At 44.9% G+C, this 22,118-nt stretch overlaps 1 long non-coding RNA gene across 1 annotated transcript in view; it reads right to left on the bottom strand.

The window, feature by feature from the left end:
- LOC127918784 (uncharacterized) overlaps positions 1–21,950 on the bottom strand; it is a 27,264-nt gene extending 5,314 nt beyond the window's left edge. Inside the window, exons 1-2 of the long non-coding RNA XR_008100789.1 lie at positions 21,889–21,950; positions 21,103–21,444 (exon numbers count right to left, since the gene is read on the bottom strand). This is a non-coding gene — a long non-coding RNA (uncharacterized LOC127918784). The remainder of the gene's footprint in view (positions 1–21,102; positions 21,445–21,888) is intronic.
- Positions 21,951–22,118: the final 168 nt, after the last annotated feature.

The raw sequence follows: 22,118 nt of genomic DNA, 5'->3' as shown, positions 1-22,118 counted from the left end.
TAATTCAGTAGTTGTAATTGTCATTATTACAAATAAATATGTAAAAAATACATTTAAAAATTAATACTTTATTTATTTGTATTAATAAATAAATAAATAAATAAAATTGTCTGATTAATCGGTATCAGCTTTTTTTGGTCCTCCAATAAATCGGTATTAAAAAAAATCATAAATCGGTCAACCACTAGGTAGAATATAAATAATAGTGGGCACTTTGAATACAGTTTTGTTTGACATGACAATGAATGAAAATGCCATGAACAAGTTATTGTGACAGGGTAGGAACCAAATTGATGGTCAGTGTTTCCTAGGGGACCCTGTAATCTTTGGCTTCATTAAATCTTTATTCATATAGCCAACATATTCATGCTTCATCTATCCCTCTTTGATTTAGAAGATAATGTTAGTTAGCCAGCTAACTAGCGATTAGCATTAACGATTTAGCTTAACTTGCTAAGAAGATACAAACAAGCTGTTTGCAGATGTAAGAAACACAAACTAATATTGTAATCATAGAACGCTTGTGGATTTATATTAAGATCCAAGTGGAAACAACATCGTTGTCATCAACACTGTTGAATGTGCTGCACTGAACATGCAGACTGAAGGAAAGTGTCTCGTTGTCAAGCAACAACAAATGCGCTCCTTGAGTGACAGGGGGCGGGGCTTAGTCTGTGTGGAAAGGGGCGTGTTTTGAAACTTCTGTATGTGTAATGTTTACTGTTCATTTTTATTGTTTATTTCACTTTTGTATATTATCTACCTCACTTGCTTTGGCAATGTTAACACATGTTTCCCATGCCAATAAAGCCCCTTGAATTGAATTGAATTGAATTGAGAGAGAGAGCGGTGAGGGATGACTCAAATGGCGGAGTAAACTATAAAAATGGTCGTTACACAACGGCGTATCACATTTAACAAACCAAACATTCAAATACCGTTATAGAAGGTAAAGTAAAAACCCAAACCAGTCTGTTCATAAATACCGGTATATAGTCAAATACGGTTATACCACCCAGCCCTACACCACAGTAGCCTTAGGTACAGTCAAATCAAAGCTTTCAGGTAGACATGATCTGATACAGAGGCGACGTCCTAAATGGAACCAAACTCCCTTCATAGTGACTAATCTTGACCAGAGCCCTTTCATCTAAGGGAATAGGCCATTCGAGACACACACAGAATTTTCCAAACAGTTGCCTTGGTTACAACATGACTAAATAGCAGTGGCGTGCCGTGGGCCTGAGGCCTGGGCCTTCAGTGAGGTCCTACACAGTCCCACCCGAATTAATCCACCTCTTATTACCATCATTATGATGCCACGGCTCTGGACACTATACATTTAGACAGAAACGCAGTATAACCAGGCGTCGCGTCACACCCAAAGCAGTTTCACCGTGATGATAAAGACATAACTATTCACTGAAAATAAAAGAGAGAAAACAAATATATTTACATTTACATTTAAGTCATTTAGCAGACGCTCTTATCCAGAGCGACTTACAAATTGGTGCATTCACCTTAAGACATCCAGTGGAAGTCACTTTACAATAGTGCATCTAAATCTTAAAAGGGGGGTGAGAAGGATTACTTATCCTATCCTAGGTATTCCTTAAAGAGGTGGGGTTTCAGGTGTCTCCGGAAGGTGGTGATTGACTCCGCTGTCCTGGCGTCGTGAGGGAGTTTGTTCCACCATTGGGGGGCCAGAGCAGCGAACAGTGTTATAATTTATTATTTTGTTAATATATAGGCTATTTAATATTAACAAAATAAAATGCGAAACATACATCCACATTTAATAAAAAATAAAATGCATTGTATGCCTTACTCACCAAAGACACAAAATCCTTCCTCCTTTCTTTCCTCAAGAAGACTTCAATGACTCTGTTGTACAGTCTATCTGTGCGTTTTAGTTCCACCAATAAGTCCTTTTCAATCGACATGGAGGCTAATGCTGAAAGCCGAGTCTGTCCAGTAGCATTTCTGGAATACGTTTTGATTCTCTTCAAGGCCGAGAATGAGCGCTCGACAGAAGCCGTGGACACGGGGATGGTCACTGTCACACATGCCAATGTGTAAAGTTGCCCCATGTCCTCATTCACATGTTTCTGCTTAAGGAAATCAAGGAGATCAGAGGGACTTTCCCCTTCAAAATCAGTCATAGCGTACATTACAGTCAGTTCTGTTTTTAGCTTGGATAGGTCGAACAGTGTTCCGTGACTCTATGTTAAGCTGCAGAAGGCTGTTTGTGGGAATTTTTTCCGGTAGGTCTGAAAGTGCTGGGGGTCCAGGAGGGAGAGTGTCACACCCTGGCCTTAGTATTTTGTGTTTTCTTTATTATTTTGGTCAGGCCAGGGTGTGACATGGGTATTTATGTGGTGTGATTTGTCTAGGTTTTTTTTGTAGGTTATGGGATTGTGGTTTAGTGAAGTAGTCTAGGTAAGTCTATGGTTGTCTGGAGTGGTTCTCAATCAGAGGCAGGTGTTTATCGTTGTCTCTGATTGGGAACCATATTTAGGCAGCCATATTCATTGAGTGTTTTGTGGGTTATTGTTCCTGTCTCTGTGTTTGTTGCACCAGATAGGGCTGTTTTTGTTTTGTATATTGTTTGTATTTTTCATCTTTATTTAAGATGTTTAACACTAACCACGCTGCGTTTTGGTCCGCCTCTCTTTCGACAGAAGAAAACTGTAACAGAATCACCCACCACAACAGGACCAAGCGGCGTGGTGACAGGCAGCGGCAGCAGGAGCAGCGAAATTCAGATTTCTGGAAATCTTGGATGGTAAAGGACCCTGGGCACAGCCAGGAGAATATCGCCGTCCCAAAGAAGAGCTGGAGGCGGCGAAGGCGGAGAGGCGCTGGTAGGATGAGGCAGCACGGCGACGCGGATGGATGCCCGAGAGTCAACCCCAAAAATGTCTTGGGGGGGCACACAGTGAATATGGCGAAGCCAGATAGGAGACCTGCGCCAACTTCCTGTGCTTACCGGGGGGCTGGAGAGACCGGGCAGGCACCGTGTTATGCTGTGGAGCGCACGGTGTCTCCAGTGCGGGTGCATAGCCCGGTGCGGTACATACCAGCTCCTCGTATCGGCCGGGCTAGAGTAAGCATCGAGCCAAGTGTCATGAAGCCGGCTCTACACATCTGGTCTCCAGTGCGTCCCCTTGGGCCGGCTTACATGGCACCAGCCTTGCGCACGGTGTCCACGGTTCGCCTGCATAGCCCAGTGCGGGCTATTCCACCTCACCGCACTGGCAGGGCGACCGGGAGCATTCAACCAGGTAAGGTTGGGCAGGCTCAGTGCTCAAGAGCTCCATGCACCAGCCCTCCGGTGGCAGCTCCCCGCACCAGGCTTCCTGTGCGTGTCCTCGGCCCAGTACCAGCACCACGCATCAGGTCTACAGTGCTCCTTGCCTGTCCAGCGCTGCCAGAGCCTTCCTCCTCTCCTAATCACCGCTGTCTGACTGTCCCAACAACACTCCACTAGTCTCCTAATCACCTCTGTCTGACTGTCCCAACAACACTCCACTAGTCTCCTAATCACCTCTGTCTGACTGTCCCAACAACACTCCACTAGTCTCCTAATCACCTCTGTCTGACTGTCCCAACAACACTCCACTAGTCTCCTAATCACCGCTGTCTGACTGTCCCAACAACACTCCACTAGTCTCCTAATCACCTCTGTCTGACTGTCCCAACAACACTCCACTAGTCTCCTAATCACCTCTGTCTGACTGTCCCAACAACACTCCACTAGTCTCCTAATCACCTCTGTCTGACTGTCCCAACAACACTCCACTAGTCTCCTAATCACCTCTGTCTGACTGTCCCAACAACACTCCACTAGTCTCCTAATCACCTCTGTCTGACTGTCTCAACAACACTCCACTAGTCTCCTAATCACCTCTGTCTGACTGTCCCAACAACACTCCACTAGTCTCCTAATCCAACCTGTCTGACTGTCCCAACAACACTCCACTAGTCTCCTAATCACCTCTGTCTGACTGTCCCAACAACACTCCACTAGTCTCCTAATCACCGCTGTCTGACTGTCCCAACAACACTCCACGAGTCTCCTAATCACCTCTGTCTGACTGTCCCAACAACACTCCACTAGTCTCCTAATCACCTCTGTCTGACTGTCCCAACAACACTCCACTAGTCTCCTAATCACCTCTGTCTGACTGTCCCAACAACACTCCACTAGTCTCCTAATCACCTCTGTCTGACTGTCCCAACAACACTCCACTAGTCTCCTAATCACCTCTGTCTGACTGTCTCAACAACACTCCACTAGTCTCCTAATCACCTCTGTCTGACTGTCCCAACAACACTCCACTAGTCTCCTAATCCAACCTGTCTGACTGTCCCAACAACACTCCACTAGTCTCCTAATCACCTCTGTCTGACTGTCCCAACAACACTCCACTAGTCTCCTAATCACCTCTGTCTGACTGTCCCAACAACACTCCACTAGTCTCCTAATCACCGCTGTCTGACTGTCCCAACAACACTCCACGAGTCTCCTAATCCAACCTGTCTGACTGTCCCAACAACACTCCACTAGTCTCCTAATCACCGCTGCCTGAAGCAGTATGTCTTAGTAGGTGAAAGGTGGTCAGAGACTCCACGCTGGTCAGAGACTCCACGCTGGTCAGAGACTCCACGCAGGTCAGAGACTCCACGCAGGTCAGAGACTCCACGCTGGTCAGAGACTCCACGCTGGTCAGAGACTCCACGCTGGTCAGAGACTCCACGCTGGTCAGAGACTCCACGCTGGTCAGGTCAGAGACTCCACGCTGGTCAGGTCAGAGACTCCACGCTGGTCAGAGACTCCACGCTGGTCAGAGACTCCACGCTGGTCAGAGACTCCACGCTGGTCAGAGACTCCACGCTGGTCAGGTCAGAGACTCCACGCTGGTCAGGTCAGAGACTCCACGCTGGTCAGGTCAGAGACTCCACGCTGGTCAGGTCAGAGACTCCACGCAGGTCAGAGACTCCACACAGGTCAGAGACTCCACGCTGGTCAGAGACTCCACGCTGGTCAGAGACTCCACGCTGGTCAGAGACTCCACGCTGGTCAGAGACTCCACAATGGTCAGAGACTCCACGCAGGTCAGAGACTCCACGCTGGTCAGAGACTCCACGCTGGTCAGAGACTCCACGCTGGTCAGAGACTCCACGCTGGTCAGAGACTCCACATTGGTCAGAGACTCCACGCTGGTCAGAGACTCCACGCAGGTCAGAGACTCCACGCTGGTCAGAGACTCCACGCTGGTCAGAGACTCCACGCTGGTCAGAGACTCCACAATGGTCAGAGAATCCACGCTGGTCAGAGACTCCACGCTGGTCAGAGACTCCACGCTGGTCAGAGACTCCACGCTGGTCAGAGACACCACGCTGGTCAGAGACTCCACGCTGGTCAGAGACTCCACGCTGGTCAGAGACTCCACGCTGGTCAGGTCAGAGACTCCACGCTGGTCAGAGACACCACGCTGGTCAGAGACACCACGCTGGTCAGAGACACCACGCTGGTCAGAGACACCACGCTGGTCAGGTCAGAGACTGCACGCTGGTCAGGTCAGAGACACCACGCTGGTCAGAGACACCACGCTGGTCAGAGACACCACGCTGGTCAGAGACACCACGCTGGTCAGAGACTCCACGCTGGTCAGAGACTCCACGCTGGTCAGAGACTCCACGCTGGTCAGGTCAGAGACTCCACGCTGGTCAGAGACACCACGCTGGTCAGAGACTCCACGCTGGTCAGAGACTCCACGCTGGTCAGAGACACCACGCTGGTCAGAGGCACCACGCTGGTCAGAGACTCCACGCTGGTCAGAGACTCCACGCTGGTCAGAGACTCCACGCTGGTCAGAGACGCCACGCTGGTCAGAGACTCCACGCTGGTCAGAGACTCCACGCTGGTCAGAGACTCCACGCTGGTCAGAGACTCCACGCTGGTCAGAGACTCCACGCTGGTCAGAGACTCCACGCTGGTCAGAGACTCCATCCCCTCCTCTGCTGTGACTTGTTGTCCGCCATGTTCTAAATTGTGAATTGCATTCCCCCCAAAACAATCCCTTCCCTCTGTGTCCCAAGCTCCTTCCACCTACAGTCAGAGGGAGCCACCCCTTAGAGCTTACACAGTCCGACACTTGAATGCCCTTTACATGGCTCTGGTATCAGCTCGTGTGCTTATTGCCCCAGTCCAACAGCGTTGGTTATCTACTCCTTTCTGTCCTCTTTGTGTAGGTTAGAAGTAAGAGAACTGTCCTGCCTGTCTGTTCCCTTGAGGGCCAGTACATCTGACTGCCAGATGGCTGGTGGGGCCGGCATGGGTGCCATTACACTACGAAGGGAATAGGGTGCCATTACACTATGAAGGGAATAGGGTGCCACTACACTACGAAGGGAATAGGGTGCCATTACACTATGAAGGGAATAGGGTGCCATTACACTACGAAGGGAATAGGGTGCCATTACACTATGAAGGGAATAGGGTGCCACTACACTATGAAGGGAATAGGGGGCCACTACACTACGAAGGGAATAGGGTGCCATTACACTATGAAGGGAATAGGGTGCCATTACACTATGAAGGGAATAGGGTGCCATTACACTATGAAGGGAATAGGGTGCCATTACACTATGAAGGGAATAGGGTGCCATTACACTATGAAGGGAATAGGGTGCCATTACACTATGAAGGGAATAGGGTGCCATTACACTATGAAGGGAATAGGGTGCCACTACACTATGAAGGGAGTAGGGTGCCATTACACTATGAAGGGAATAGGGTGCCATTACACTATGAAGGGAATAGGGTGCCACTACACTATGAAGGGAATAGGGTGCCATTACACTATGAAGGGAATAGGATGCCACTGCACTATGAAGGGAATAGGGTGCCACTACACTATGAAGGGAATAGGGTGCCACTACACTATGAAGGGAGTAGGGTGCCATTACACTATGAAGGGAATAGGGTGCCATTACACTATGAAGGGAATAGGGTGCCACTGGGGACAGAGCGAGGACAGGAAACACAGAGCCAGGAGCAGACAGGAAACACAGCGCCGGGAGCAGACAGGAAACACAGAGCCAGGAGCAGACAGGAAACACATCTCCAGGAGCAGACAGGAAACACAGAGCCAGGAGCAGACAGGAAACACAGAGCCAGGAGCAGACAGGAAACACAGAGCCAGGAGCAGACAGGAAACACAGCGCCGGGAGCAGACAGGAAACACAGCGCCGGGAGCAGACAGGAAACACAGAGCCAGGAGCAGACAGGAAACACAGCGCCGGGAGCAGACAGGAAACACAGAGCCAGGAGCAGACAGGAAACACAGAGCCAGGAGCAGACAGGAAACACATCTCCAGGAGCAGACAGGAAACACAGCGCCGGGAGCAGACAGGAAACACATCTCCAGGAGCAGACAGGAAACACATCTCCAGGAGCAGACAGGAAACACATCTCCAGGAGCAGACAGGAAACACATCTCCAGGAGCAGACAGGAAACACAGAGCCAAGAGCAGACAGGAAACACAGCGCCGGGAGCATACAGGAAACACAGCGCCGGGAGCAGACAGGAAACACAGAGCCAGGAGCAGACAGGAAACACATCTCCAGGAGCAGACAGGAAACACAGAGCCAGGAGCAGACAGGAAACACAGCGCCGGGAGCAGACAGGAAACACAGCGCCGGGAGCAGACAGGAAACACAGAGCCAGGAGCAGACAGGAAACACAGAGCCAGGAGCAGACAGGAAACACATCTCCAGGAGCAGACAGGAAACACAGCGCCGGGAGCAGACAGGAAACACAGCGCCGGGAGCAGACAGGAAACACAGAGCCAGGAGCAGACAGGAAACACATCTCCAGGAGCAGACAGGAAACACAGAGCCAGGAGCAGACAGGAAACACAGCGCCGGGAGCAGACAGGAAACACAGCGCCGGGAGCAGACAGGAAACACAGAGCCAGGAGCAGACAGGAAACACAGAGCCAGGAGCAGACAGGAAACACATCTCCAGGAGCAGACAGGAAACACAGCGCCGGGAGCAGACAGGAAGCAGACCAAATGGCACCCTAATCCCTAGTACACTACTTTTGACTAGAGTCCTATGAGCCCTATTTTTATTTGTTTTATTTTTTTATTTAACCTGGGACACATTTTTTTTTTTTAACCTTTATTTAACCAGGCAAGTCAGTTAAGAACAAATTCTTATTTTCAATGACGGCCGAGGAACAGTGGGTTAACTGCCTGTTCAGGGGCAGAGCGACAGATTTGTACCTTGTCAGCTCGGGGGTTTGAACTTGCAACCTTCCGGTTACTAGTCCAACTCTAACCACTAGGCTACCCTGCCCCTATGAAGCCCTATGAGCATGCCATTACATTAAACCTCAGAGAAACAAACAAACACACACACGTTGGCCATGGTTGCACATAGGATATCAAGCAAAACTGTGTAACCACTGTGACTTTAAGGGAATCCGATCATCAGATCTCCTGTGTCCAACACAATCATGTTATTGTCCTGTACAGGCCAGGGTATAGGCCAGGGTAGAGGCCAGAGTATAGGGTATAGACCAGGGTACAGGCCAGGGTGTAGGACCAGGGGCCAGGGTATAGGGTATAGACCAGGGTATTGGGTATAGACCAAGGTACAGGCCAGGGTGTAGGCTAGGGTATAGACCAAGGTATAGGGTATAGGCCAGGGTATAGACCAGGGTATAGGGTATAGACCAGGGTACAGGGTATAGACCAGTGTATAGGGTATAGACCAGTGTATAGGGTATAGACCAGGGTCTAGGGTATAGACCAGGGTCTAGGGTATAGACCAGGGTACAGGGTATAGACCAGTTTACAGGGTACAGGGTATAGGGTATAGACCAGGGCATAGGGTATAGACCAGGGCATAGGGTATAGACCAGGGTATAGGGTATATACCAGGGTATAGGGTATAGATCAGGGTATAGGGTATAGGCAAGGGTATAGACCAGGGTATAAGCCAGGGTAAAGGGTATAGACCAGGGTATAGGCTAAAGACCAGGGTATAGGCCATGGTATATAGGCTATAGACCAGGGTATAGGCCAGGGTATAGGGTATAGATCAGGGTATAGACCATGGTATATGGTATAGACCAGGGTATTGACCAGGGTATAGGCCAGGGTCTAGGGTATAGACCAGGGTATAGGCCAGGGTATAGGGTCTAGATCAGGGTATAGACCATGGTATATGGTATAGACCAGGGTATTGACCAGGGTATAGGCCAGGGTCTAGGGTATAGATCAGGGTACAGGCCAAGGTCTAGGGTATAGATCAGGGTATAGACCAGGGTATAGGCCAGGGTCTAGGGTATAGTCCAGGGTATAGGCCAGGGTAAAGGGTATAAACCAGGGTATAGGGTATAGGCCAGGGTATAGGGTATAGGCCAGGGTATAGACCAGGGTATAGACCAGGGTATAGGGTATAGATCAGGGTATATGCCAGGGTCTAGGGTATAGATCAGGGTACAGGCCAGCGTATAGGGTATAGATCAGGGTATAAGCCAGCGTGTAAGCTATGGGCCAGGGTCTAGGGTATAGACCAGGGTAAAGATCAAGGTAAAGGGTATAGACCAGGGTATAGGCAAAAGACCAGGGTATAGGCCATGGTATAGGGTATAGATCAGGGTATGGACCAGGGTATAGGCCATGGTATAGGGTATAGATCAGGGTATAGGCCAGGGTCTACGGTATAGACCAGGGTCTAGGGTATAGATCAGGGTATTGGCCAGGGTATATGGTATAGGCCAGGGTATAGACCAGGGAATAGGCTGGGGTAAAGGGTATAGACCAGGGTATAGGGTATAGACCAGGGTATAGGGTATAGACCAGGGTATAGGGTATAGACCAGGGTATAGGGTATAGACCAGGGTATAGGGTATAGACCAGGGTATAGACCAGGGTACAGGGTATAGACCAGGGTATAGGGTATAGACTAGGGTATAGGGTATATACCAGGGTATAGACCAGGGTACAGGGTATAGACCAGGGTATAGGGTATAGACCAGGGTCTAGGGTATAGACCAGGGTATAGGGTATATACCAGGGTATAGACCAGGGTACAGGGTATAGACCAGGGTACAGGGTATAGACCAGGGTATAGGGTATAGCCCATTACATGAAAGGCAATAAAACACTGCAGTGATAAAGCAAGCATTCTAACATGATTCTCAATTTGATTAAGACCATGTGACCGTGTAAACAACGGCATGGCAAAACGGTTTCATTAATTCCTTTGAGTCTCCTTTCATTGACATTTCCTGAGATAGATAGATAGATAGATAGATAGATAGATAGATAGATAGATAGATAGATAGATAGATAGATAGATAGATAGATAGATAGATAGATAGATAGATAGATAGATAGATAGATAGATATATCTCGAGAGAGAGAGAGAGAGAGAGAGAATTATATTTTCTCCAGAAGTTAAGCAGATTTAGCCTACTTCCCACCTAAAGCTAAAGAAGTGCTCATGTAGAATACAGACAGGGCACTAATTACAGTCATGCCAGACCACATTCAGAAGTACTCCCATTTAAACATCAGTGCCAGCCAACCAGCCAGCCAGCATGCCAGCCAGCCAACCAGCCAACCAGCCAGCCAGCATGCCATGCCAACATTGTCTGAAGGCCATGGAACACTGAAACACTCTCAGACCATAGAAAAGGAGAACTGTGGAGGGCTTCCCTCCCTCCCTTCCACTCTCCCTCCCTTCCACCCACCTGACAGCCAGCATTGGTCCCTTTCAAAGTGGGGGACCAGCCTATTTAAATTCCACCAGTGTCCCAACTTTGCTCTAGAAGCTCCTTCATGCAGACAAAAGGGTTCTAAATGAGAGACAGACAAACACACAGAGAAAGAGAGACAGATAGTGACAGACAGACAGACAGACGGACGGACGGACGGACGGACGGACAGGGACAGAGAGACAGAGAGACAGAGAGACAGACAGAGAGACAGAGACAGACAGAGAGACAGACAGAGACAGACAGAGAGACAGAGACAGACAGAGAGAGAGAGAGAGAGAGACAGAGAGAGACACAGACAGAGACAGGAAGGAGCGTGCAGCTGCTTCAGGATACATCTGTCAGGAGCCTGGTGTGGTGGCCTCAGCCTGTTAATAAGAGGAAGGATACAGAGAGGAGGCCTGCAGAGAGCTCCTTATTCACAGCACGGGAGGTGTGAGGGGGTCTCTCTCTCTCTCCGGAACATAATGCTAGCTTGAGGATCAGAAGTTCATGGACATTGATGATTTCCATGGAGGACATTCACTTAGTCGGACAATGAGAGAGGAACAGACAGTCACAGTCTGACAGACAGGACTGGAAAAGCTAGGTGTGTCCTATGTTTTGGTAATAAAATACATGATCATGTGTTCTCTCATCTTACTGTCTTGTCTATTTTATATATTGTATCTGTGTAAATATCCATGTATATTTGACTGCCATTTGGGATAAAGAAAAGTAAGTTGGTGAGGTGAACTAACAGAGTAACAGGCCTTTCAGATGAGGTGAACTAACAGAGTAACAGGCCTTTCTGATGAGGTGAACAAACAGAGTAACAGGCCTTTCTGATGAGGTGAACTAACAGAGTAACAGGCTTTTCTGATGAGGCCAACTAACAGGCCTTTCTGATGAGGTGAACTAACAGAGTAACAGGCCTTTCTGATGAGGTGAACTAACAGAGTAACAGGCCTTTCTGATGAGGCCAACTAACAGGCCTTTCTGATGAGGTGAACTAACAGAGTAACAGGCCTTTCTGATGAGGTGAACTAACAGAGTAACAGGCCTTTCTGATGAGGTGAACTAACAGAGTAACAGGCCTTTCAGATGAGGTGAACTAACAGAGTAACAGGCTTTTCTGATGAGGCCAACTAACAGGCCTTTCAGATGAGGTGAACTAACAGATTAACAGGCCTTTCTGATGAGGTGAACTAACAGAGTAACAGGCCTTTCAGATGAGGTGAACTAACAGAGTAACAGGCTTTTCTGATGAGGCCAACTAACAGGCCTTTCTGATGAGGTGAACTAACAGATTAACAGGCCTTTCAGATGAGGTGAACTAACAGAGTAACAGGCTTTTCTGATGAGGCCAACTAACAGGCCTTTCTGATGAGGTGAACTAACAGAGTAACAGGCCTTTCTGATGAGGTGAACTAACAGAGTAACAGGCCTTTCAGATGAGGTGAACTAACAGAGTAACAGGCCTTTCTGATGAGGTGAACTAAAAGAGTAACAGGCCTTTCAGATGAGGTCAACTAACAGAGTAACAGGCTTTTCAGATGAGGTGAACTAACAGAGTAACAGGCCTTTCAGATGAGGTCAACTAACAGAGTAACAGGCTTTTCAGATGAGGTGAACTAACAGAGTAACAGGCCTTTCAGATGAGGTCAACTAACAGAATGATGCTGCCGTTCTGCCAGGGAGTAGTATACATTCTGTGAAGGGAGTGGTACACAGCGTTGTACGAGATCTTCAGTCTCTTGGCAATTTCTCACATGGAATAGCCTTCATTTCTCAGAACAAGAATAGATTGACGAGTTTTAGAAGAAAGTTATTTGTGTTTCTGGCCATTTTGAGCCTGTAATCGAACTCACAAATGCTGATGCTCCAGATACTCCACTTGTCTAAAGGCCAGTTTTATTGCTTCTTTAAACATTTTCCAGCTGTGGTAACATAATTGCAAAAGTGTTTTCTAATGATCAATTATCCTTTTAAAATTATAAAAGAGGAAATTAGCTAACACAACATACCATTGGAACACAGGAGTGATGGTTACTGATGATGGGCCTCTTTACGTCTATGTAGATATTCCATTTAAAAACATTATACAATAGTCATTGTTAATGTTGTCAATGTCCACACTGTATTTCTGATCAATTTGATGTTATTTATGCAGCATGTGAAGCAGCCCTTCACAGTCTACACCACCGTTCAAAGGCTTGGGGTCACTGAGAAATGCCCTTATTTTTTTTAAGAAAATCACTTATTTCATCCATCAGAAAAATGTGATTTTCTTTCAAAAACAAGGACATTTCTAAGTGACCCCAAACTTTTGTAAGGTGGTGTAGACTGTGAAGGGCTGCTTCACATGCTGCATCAGATTGTCTTTCATCACAGAGGTCAGGGTCACAGAGAAGTGGGACTCCACAGGACATTGGTCCAATATCACAGCCGGCGTTGCCACGGAAATTAGCTCAGCGCTTCCTCTAACACAAATTGTTTTTATTTTCGTTTCAACATTTCCTCTTCAACAGTTGAGTTCCCATGAAGAAATCAGCATATTGTGCAATGGTTGAAGATTAAAATATCCAAAATGCACAAAATGTTTTTTTTTTTTTTTTTAAGTCAATGTCTTCTGACTGAGATGTTTATCAGAAAACAACTGTTGAAAGAGGAAGACAAAAGGACAACAGTTTGTGCACAAGAACAATGTTTGTTGCTGCACCCATTATTTTGCAATAAGGTTTGTGAATGAAAGCCCTTCGCTTCCTACCCACAGGGTACAGATGTCTCTGAAAAATACAGTCAACTCACCACCATACAAGTTAAGAATTATCAGTGAATAGGCTTCCACCCACAGAAAGACTTAATGAAAGAAAGAAAGAAAGATATTCCATCCGGTATACTACTGAGTGACACGGTACAGTAGATATCTGGTATACTACTGAGTGACACGGTACAGTAGATATCTGGTATACTACTGAGTGACACGGTACAGTAGATATCTGGTATACTACTGAGTGACAGTACAGTAGATATCTGGTATACTACTGAGTGACAGTACAGTAGATATCTGGTATACTACTGAGTGACAGTACAGTAGATATCTGGTATACTACTGAGTGACAGTACAGTAGATATTTGTATACTACTGAGTGACAGTACAGTAGATATCTGGTATACTACTGAGTGACAGTACAGTAGATATCTGGTATACTACTGAGTGACACGGTACAGTAGATATCTGGTATACTACTGAGTGACAGTACAGTAGATATCTGGTATACTACTGAGTGACAGTACAGTAGATATCTGGTATACTACTGAGTGACAGTACAGTAGATATCTGGTATACTACTGAGTGACATCCGGTATATACTACTGAGTGACAGTACAGTAGATATCTGGTATACTACTGAGTGACAGTACAGTAGATATCTGGTATACTACTGAGTGACAGTACAGTAGATATCTGGTATACTACTGAGTGACATCCGGTATACTACTGAGTGACAGTACAGTAGATATCTGGTATACTACTGAGTGACAGTACAGTAGATATCTGGTATACTACTGAGTGACATTACAGTAGATATCTGGTATACTACTGAGTGACCGTACAGTAGATATCTGGTATACTACTGAGTGACAGTACAGTAGATATCTGGTATACTGCTGAGAGACAGTATAGTAGATATCTGGTATACTACTGAGTGACAGTACAGAAGATATCTGGTATACTACTGAGTGACAGTACAGTAGATATCTGGTATACTACTGAGTGACAGTACAGTAGATATCTGGTATACTACTGAGTGACAGTACAGTAGATAGCTGGTATACTACTGAGCTGGTATACTACTGAGTGACACAGTACAGTAGATATCTGGCATACTACTGAGTGACACAGTACAGTAGATATCTGGTATACTACTGAGTGACAGTACAGTAGATATCTGGTATACTACTGAGTGACAGTACAGTAGATATCTGGTATACTACTGAGTGACAGTACAGTAGATATCTGGTATACTACTGAGTGACAGTACAGTAGATATCTGGTATACTACTGAGTGACAGTACAGTAGATATCTGGTATACTACTGAGTGACAGTACAGTAGATATCTGGTATACTACTGAGTGACAGTACAGTAGATATCTGGTATACTACTGAGTGACAGTACAGTAGATATCTGGTATACTACTGAGTGACATCCGGTATATACTACTGAGTGACAGTACAGTAGATATCTGGTATACTACTGAGTGACAGTACAGTAGATATCTGGTATACTACTGAGTGACAGTACAGTAGATATCTGGTATACTACTGAGTGACATCCGGTATACTACTGAGTGACAGTACAGTAGATATCTGGTATACTACTGAGTGACAGTACAGCAGATATCTGTATACTACTGAGTGACAGTACAGTAGATATCTGGTATACTACTGAGTGACAGTACAGTAGATATCTGGTATACTACTGAGTGACAGTACAGTAGATATCTGGTATACTACTGAGAGACAGTATAGTAGATATCTGGTATACTACTGAGTGACAGTACAGAAGATATCTGGTATACTACTGAGTGACAGTACAGTAGATATCTGGTATACTACTGAGTGACAGTACAGTAGATATAAAACTGTTCGCTGCTCTGGCCCCCCAATGGTGGAACAAACTCCCTCACGACGCCAGGACAGCGGAGTCAATCACCACCTTCCGGAGACACCTGAAACCCCACCTCTTCAAGGAATACCTAGGATAGGGTAAGTAAGGGTAAGTAATCCTTCTCACCCCCCCCCCCCAAAAAAAAAAAAAGATTTAGATGCAAGTGGCTGTTCCACTGGATGTCATAAGGTGTATGCACCAATTTGTAAGTCGCTCTGGATAAGAGCGTCTGCTAAATGACTTAAATGTAAATGTAAATATCTGGTATACTACTGAGTGACAGTACAGTAGATAGCTGGTATACTACTGAGCTGGTATACTACTGAGTGACACAGTACAGTAGATATCTGGCATACTACTGAGTGACACAGTACAGTAGATATCTGGTATACTACTGAGTGACAGTACAGTAGATATCTGGTATACTACTGAGTGACAGTACAGTAGATATCTGGTATACTACTGAGTGACAGTACATTAGATATCTGGTATACTACTGAGAGACAGTACAGTAAATATATGGTATACTACTGAGTGACAGTACAGTAAATATCCGGTATACTACTGAGAGACAGTACAGTAGATATCTGGTATACTACTGAGCTACAGTACAGTAAATATCCGGTATACTACTGAGCTACAGTACAGTAGATATCTGGTATACTACTGAGTGACAGTACAGTAGATATCTGGTATACTACTGAGTGACAGTACAGTAAATATCTGGTATACTACTGAGTGACAGTACAGTAAATATCCGGTATACTACTGAGAGACAGTACAGTAGATATCTGGTATACTACTGAGCTACAGTACAGTAAATATCCGGTATACTACTGAGCTACAGTACAGTAGATATCTGGTATACTACTGAGTGACAGTACAGTAAATATCCGGTATACTACTGAGCTACAGTACAGTAGCTTTAAAACGTTAAAATCCTACTGTCCAATAAATGATAGCAATGTAGTGAAAAGGCTTCCATGTCCATTCTGTTTCTAGGGGAAATTAATACTGTATACTTTACACTGTTGTCTTTCTGTTTAAATACTGTACACTTTACACTGTTGTTTTTCTGTTTAAATACTGTACACTTTACACTGTTGTCTTTCTGTTTCAATACTGTACACTTTACACTGTTGTCTTTCTGTTTAAATACTGTACACTTTACACTGTTGTCTTTCTGTTTAAATACTGTACACTTTACACTGTTGTCTTTCTGTTTAAATACTGTACACTTTACACTGTTGTCTTTCTGTTTCAATACTGTACACTTTACACTGTTGTCTTTCTGTTTAAATACTGTACACTTTACACTGTTGTCTCTCTGTTTAAATACTGTACACTTTACACTGTTGTCTTTCTGTTTAAATACTGTACACTTTACACTGTTGTCTTTCTGTTTAAATACTGTACACTTTACACTGTTGTCTTTCTGTTTAAATACTGTACACTTTACACTGTTGTCTTTCTGTTTAAATACTGTACACTTTACACTGTTGTCTTTCTGTTTAAATACTGTACACTTTACACTGTTGTCTTTCTGTTTAAATACTGTACACTTTACACTGTTGTCTTTCTGTTTTACACTGTTGTCTTTCTGTTTAAATACTGTACACTTTACACTGTTGTCTTTCTGTTTAAATACTGTACACTTTACACTGTTGTCTTTCTGTTTAAATACTGTACACTTTACACTGTTGTCTTTCTGTTTAAATACTGTACACTTTACACTGTTGTCTTTCTGTTTAAATACTGTACACTTTACACTGTTGTCTTTCTGTTTTACACTGTTGTCTTTCTGTTTAAATACTGTTCACTTTACACTGTTGTCTTTCTGTTTAAATACTGTACACTTTACACTGTTGTCTTTCTGTTTTACACTGTTGTCTTTCTGTTTAAATACTGTACACTTTACACTGTTGTCTTTCTGTTTAAATACTGTACACTTTACACTGTTGTCTTTCTGTTTAAATACTGTACACTTTACACTGTTGTCTTTCTGTTTAAATACTGTACACTTTACACTGTTGTTTTTCTGTTTAAATACTGTACACTTTACACTGTTGTCTTTCTGTTTTACACTGTTGTCTTTCTGTTTAAATACTGTACACTTTACACTGTTGTCTTTCTGTTTAAATACTGTACACTTTACACTGTTGTCTTTCTGTTTAAATACTGTACACTTTACACTGTTGTCTTTAAAATATATTTAATGTTTTATTGCCACATACACTGGATTCTACACCTGCATTGCTTGCTGTTTGGGGTTTTAGGCTGGGTTTCTGTACAGCACTTTTGAGATATCAGCTTATGTACGAAGGGCTATATAAATAAATTTGATTTGATTTGATAGGTGCAGTGTAATGTGTTGTTTACAGGGTCAGTCATAGAAGTATGATAGGTGTTGTTTTACAGGGTCAGTATAGTAGTATGATAGGTGTTCTACAGGGTCAGTATAGTAGTATGATAGGTGTTGTTTTACAGGGTCAGTATAGTAGTATGATAGGTGTTGTTTTACAGGGTCAGTATAGTAGTATGATAGGTGTTGTTTTACAGGGTCAGTCATAGTACAGCACCCCTGGAGCCAATCAGAAAGCTGTAACCTATAGACCTGCCACCCTAATAACAGGCCTCCAGGACCATAAGCCCTTAGTGATTTTAAATTATGTTTAAGAAGACAGAGGGCCATGTTTTGACCACACTGCCCCTCTCCCAGGAACACGTGTTCCTCTGTAGCTCAGCTGGTAGAGCATGGCTCTTTCCCAATGCCAGGATAACTGGTTTCGATTCCCGGGACCACCCCTTACGTTAAAACATGTACGCATGCATGTCTCTGTGGATAAAAGTCTCTGCTAAATCGCATAATATTACTATTATTATTAAAAATCCTACCTGTTAACTTTTGCTACCCAGTAATAAAATGTTGAATGTAACTAAACGGCACCTGTTAGTCACATTCTGTTCTCTCACGAGGGCCAGTCAAGGTAGCCTAGTGGTTAGAGCGTTGGACTAGTAAACGGAAGGTTGCAAGTTCAAATCCCTGAGCTGACAAGGTACAAATCTGTTGTTCTGCCCCTGAACAGGCAGTTAACTCACTGTTCCTAGGCCGTCATTGAAAATAAGAATTTGTTCTTAACTGACTTGCCTAGTAAAATAAAGGTACAATTTTAAAAAGTCCCAAATGGCTCCCTATTCACTACATAGTGCACTGCGTATGTATCCCTGGTCTAAAGTAGTGCACTATATAGGGAATAGGGTAGCACAGGGCTCTGGTCTAAAGTAGTGCACTATATAGGGAATAGGGTAGCACAGGGCTCTGGTCTAAAGTAGTGCACTATATAGGGAATAGCGTAGCACAGGGCTCTGGTCTAAAGTAGTGCACTATATAGGGAATAGGGAATGATGACACAGACCCTCGTCAGTTAAAGCAGAGAGCGTTTAAAAGGGAGAACGGTAAAATCTATTTTTGAACCAGTGCTGTGTAATTTACTTTATTTCAAGATGGTAATTTCATATCCCCCTATGATTTCAAGGATGAAGTAGTGTGGCCTGGATGTTTTCTGAAACCCTGGAGAATGTTGCTGGCAACACTGTGCTGTCAGCACCGCGAGGACGTCGGACAACATTCCGTGGTCCTTCTGTGGCTCAGTTGGTAGAGCATGGCGCTTGTAACGCCAGGGTAGTGGGTTCGATTCCCGGGACCACCCATACGTAGAATGTATGCACACATGACTGTAAGTCGCTTTGGATAAAAGCGTCTGCTAAATGGCATATATTATTATTATTATGTCAGGACGAGGAGCTAAAAACCAAATCTGCAGAATCGCCTCTCAAATGCTTTCCGTTCAACCCAATACCACCTTGTTTCTCCCCTCAGCAGGCTATTAAGAAGGTCAAGTCAGTTTAGAACGTCCTCCACATGTAAACACCAGACCAGCAGAACGGCCTCACTACACTCGCAATGCCTTGTTATACATCTTTACTATACATCTGTTCACATCATTGACTTTCACATCATTTATTGTCGTGATGCGTAAATCTTGTCCTATAGTTTTATTGAATTTATTTTTGTATTTTTTTATCCCAGGCCCCGTTGCCTTTTGGGAGGTCGTCATTGTAACTAAGAATTTGTTCTTAACTGACTTGCCTAGTTAATTAAAAAGGTTCATTAAAAGGTTCATTAAAAAGGTTAAATAAAAAGTGAAATAAAATATTGAATAAACAAAACATTTGAGAGACACCTTGACAGGAGTTATTGTCAACTTGGTATGTTCTCCCAGCATGCACTGCATTCTCAGGAGTAACGAGGACTACCTAAAGATAGTTGGTGATGTAATGATCCCAGATCAGCAGGACATAGGGAGAACAGAGACTAACTGTCCACCAGTAACCACCCCTCCTCATTGTGTTCCAGGACCCCACTAGTATCGAGGCCCACGCTGGGTTCAGGTGACTGGCTAGTCACTGCACTAACGTTGTGTACAGCAGGTCGTCCTTCATTCTAAAACACACAGGTGGGAGGGTTTCCATACTTTAAGTGTGTAGCTTCAGTATGACTACATTTACAAATAACCAAGGCATGGTAATCATGCATGTGACATTGTGCAACGTGGGGTACGCCAACATGACATTCTGCCGTCTGGAAGGACAAGCATCAGAGAAGAGACATCCTTCCACATGGTGTAGCACAGGATCTCCCTACAGGTCATTCACAGGTTGTTGACAGGGACAGACACGGGAGCATTTCTGCAACATGCTCAGAAAGACCTGTCACAATGATCCCTCTGAAGGTGCATCGTTTCTCCCTGAAGTAGTACTGTACTGTTAACCCAAGAGACACAGAGAACAAAAGCCTTGTAGTACTGTACTGTTATCCCAAGAGACACAGAGAATAAAAGCCTTGTCGTACTGTACTGTTATCCCAAGAGACACAGAGAATAAAAGCCTTGTAGTACTGTACTATTATCCCAAGAGACACAGAGAATAAAAGCCTTGTCGTACTGTACTGATATCCCAAGAGACACAGAGAACAAAAGCCTTGTAGTACTGTACTGTTATCCCAAGAGACACAGAGAATAAAAGCCTTGTCATACTGTACTGAGAAACAGATTTTTAAAAAGCCTTGTAGTACTGTACTGAGAAACAGATAATAAAAGCCTTGTAGTACTCTACTGTTAACCCAAGAGACAAAGATAATAAAAGCCTTGTAGTAATGTACTGTTAACCCAAGAGACAAAGATAATAAAAGCCTTGTAGTAATGTACTGTTAACCCAAGAGACAAAGATAATAAAAGCCTTGTAGTACTGTACTGTTAACCCAAGAGACACAGAGAACAAAAGCATTGTAGTACTGTACTGTTATCCCAAGAGACACAGAGAATAAAAGCCTTGTCGTACTGTACTGTTATCCCAAGAGACAGAGAATAAAAGCCTTGTAGTACTGTACTGAGAAACAGATAATAAAAGCCTTGTAGTACCTGTGTCCCTGTAGTACTGTACTGAGAAACAGAGAATAAAAGCCTTGTAGTACCTGTGTCCCTGTAGTACTGTACTGGTAACCCAAGAGAAACAGAGAATAAAAGCCTTGTAGTACCCATGTCCCTGTAGTACTGTACTGAGAAACAGAGAATAAAAGCCTTGTGGTACCTGTGTCCTGCACACCATCCAGGGGGTGGAAGTCTTGAAGATTGAGAATAAAAACAACAGTCTATGTCTCCGTCAGACTGACATTCTTCCAGTCCCCTCTGCTCTGCTCTCTGTGGTTGTCGAGGCTGGCTTCAGTCCGGTGGTTGACTGTGTCTGTCTGTTAAGGTCTGGTCTGTTCAGGCTGGCTTCAGTCCGGTGGTTGACTGTGTCTGTCTGTTAAAGTCTGGTCTGTTCAGGCTGGCTTCAGTCCGGTGGTTGACTGTGTCTGTCTGTTAAAGTCTGGTCTGTTCAGGCTGGCTGGTTCCAGTATTATGTGAAGCGGTTGCTCATCATTAACACCTCCTTATAAAGAACGGGATGAGTCAATGACAGAGCTCTTCAGTCAGTCAGGATGCAGTGGAGAGGAACGGCAGGCAGACAGACAGCTAACTCACCACAGAGAGAGAGAGAGAGAGAGAGAGAGAGAGAGAGAGAGGCAGACAGACAGCTAACTCACCACAGAGAGAGAGAGAGAGAGAGAGAGAGAGACAGACAGACAGCTAACTCACCACAGAGAGAGAGAGAGGCAGACAGACAGCTAACTCACCAGAGAGAAAGAGAGAGAGAGAGAGAGGCAGACAGACAGCTAACTCACCACAGAGAGAGAGAGAGAGAGAGAGAGAGAGAGAGAGAGACAGACAGACAGACAGCTAACTCACCACAGAGAGAGAGAGAGAGAGAGAGAGAGAGAGAGAGAGAGAGAGAGAGAGAGAGAGAGAGAGAGAGAGAGACAGACAGCTAACTCACCACAGAGAGAGAGACACACGAGTCGCAACGCACTAAAGAACGACACACAGCTCAGGAACAGACAGATTGGTGACAGGGTGGGTGTGTTTGTGTGCGCATGCATTTGAAGAGGATGTGGGGGAGGACCCTGAGTGCCTGACTACTCATCAGCCGGTTCACCATCTAAATCACCAGCTCGGGCTCCTGGAGACAGCATACCTTCTACACGACGACACACAGACAGCACAGAG

This window comes from Oncorhynchus keta, unplaced genomic scaffold, assembly GCF_023373465.1.
Source record: "Oncorhynchus keta strain PuntledgeMale-10-30-2019 unplaced genomic scaffold, Oket_V2 Un_contig_1482_pilon_pilon, whole genome shotgun sequence".
Taxonomy (NCBI): Eukaryota; Metazoa; Chordata; class Actinopteri; order Salmoniformes; family Salmonidae; genus Oncorhynchus; species Oncorhynchus keta.
This window is presented reverse-complemented; position numbering and strand designations above follow the sequence as displayed.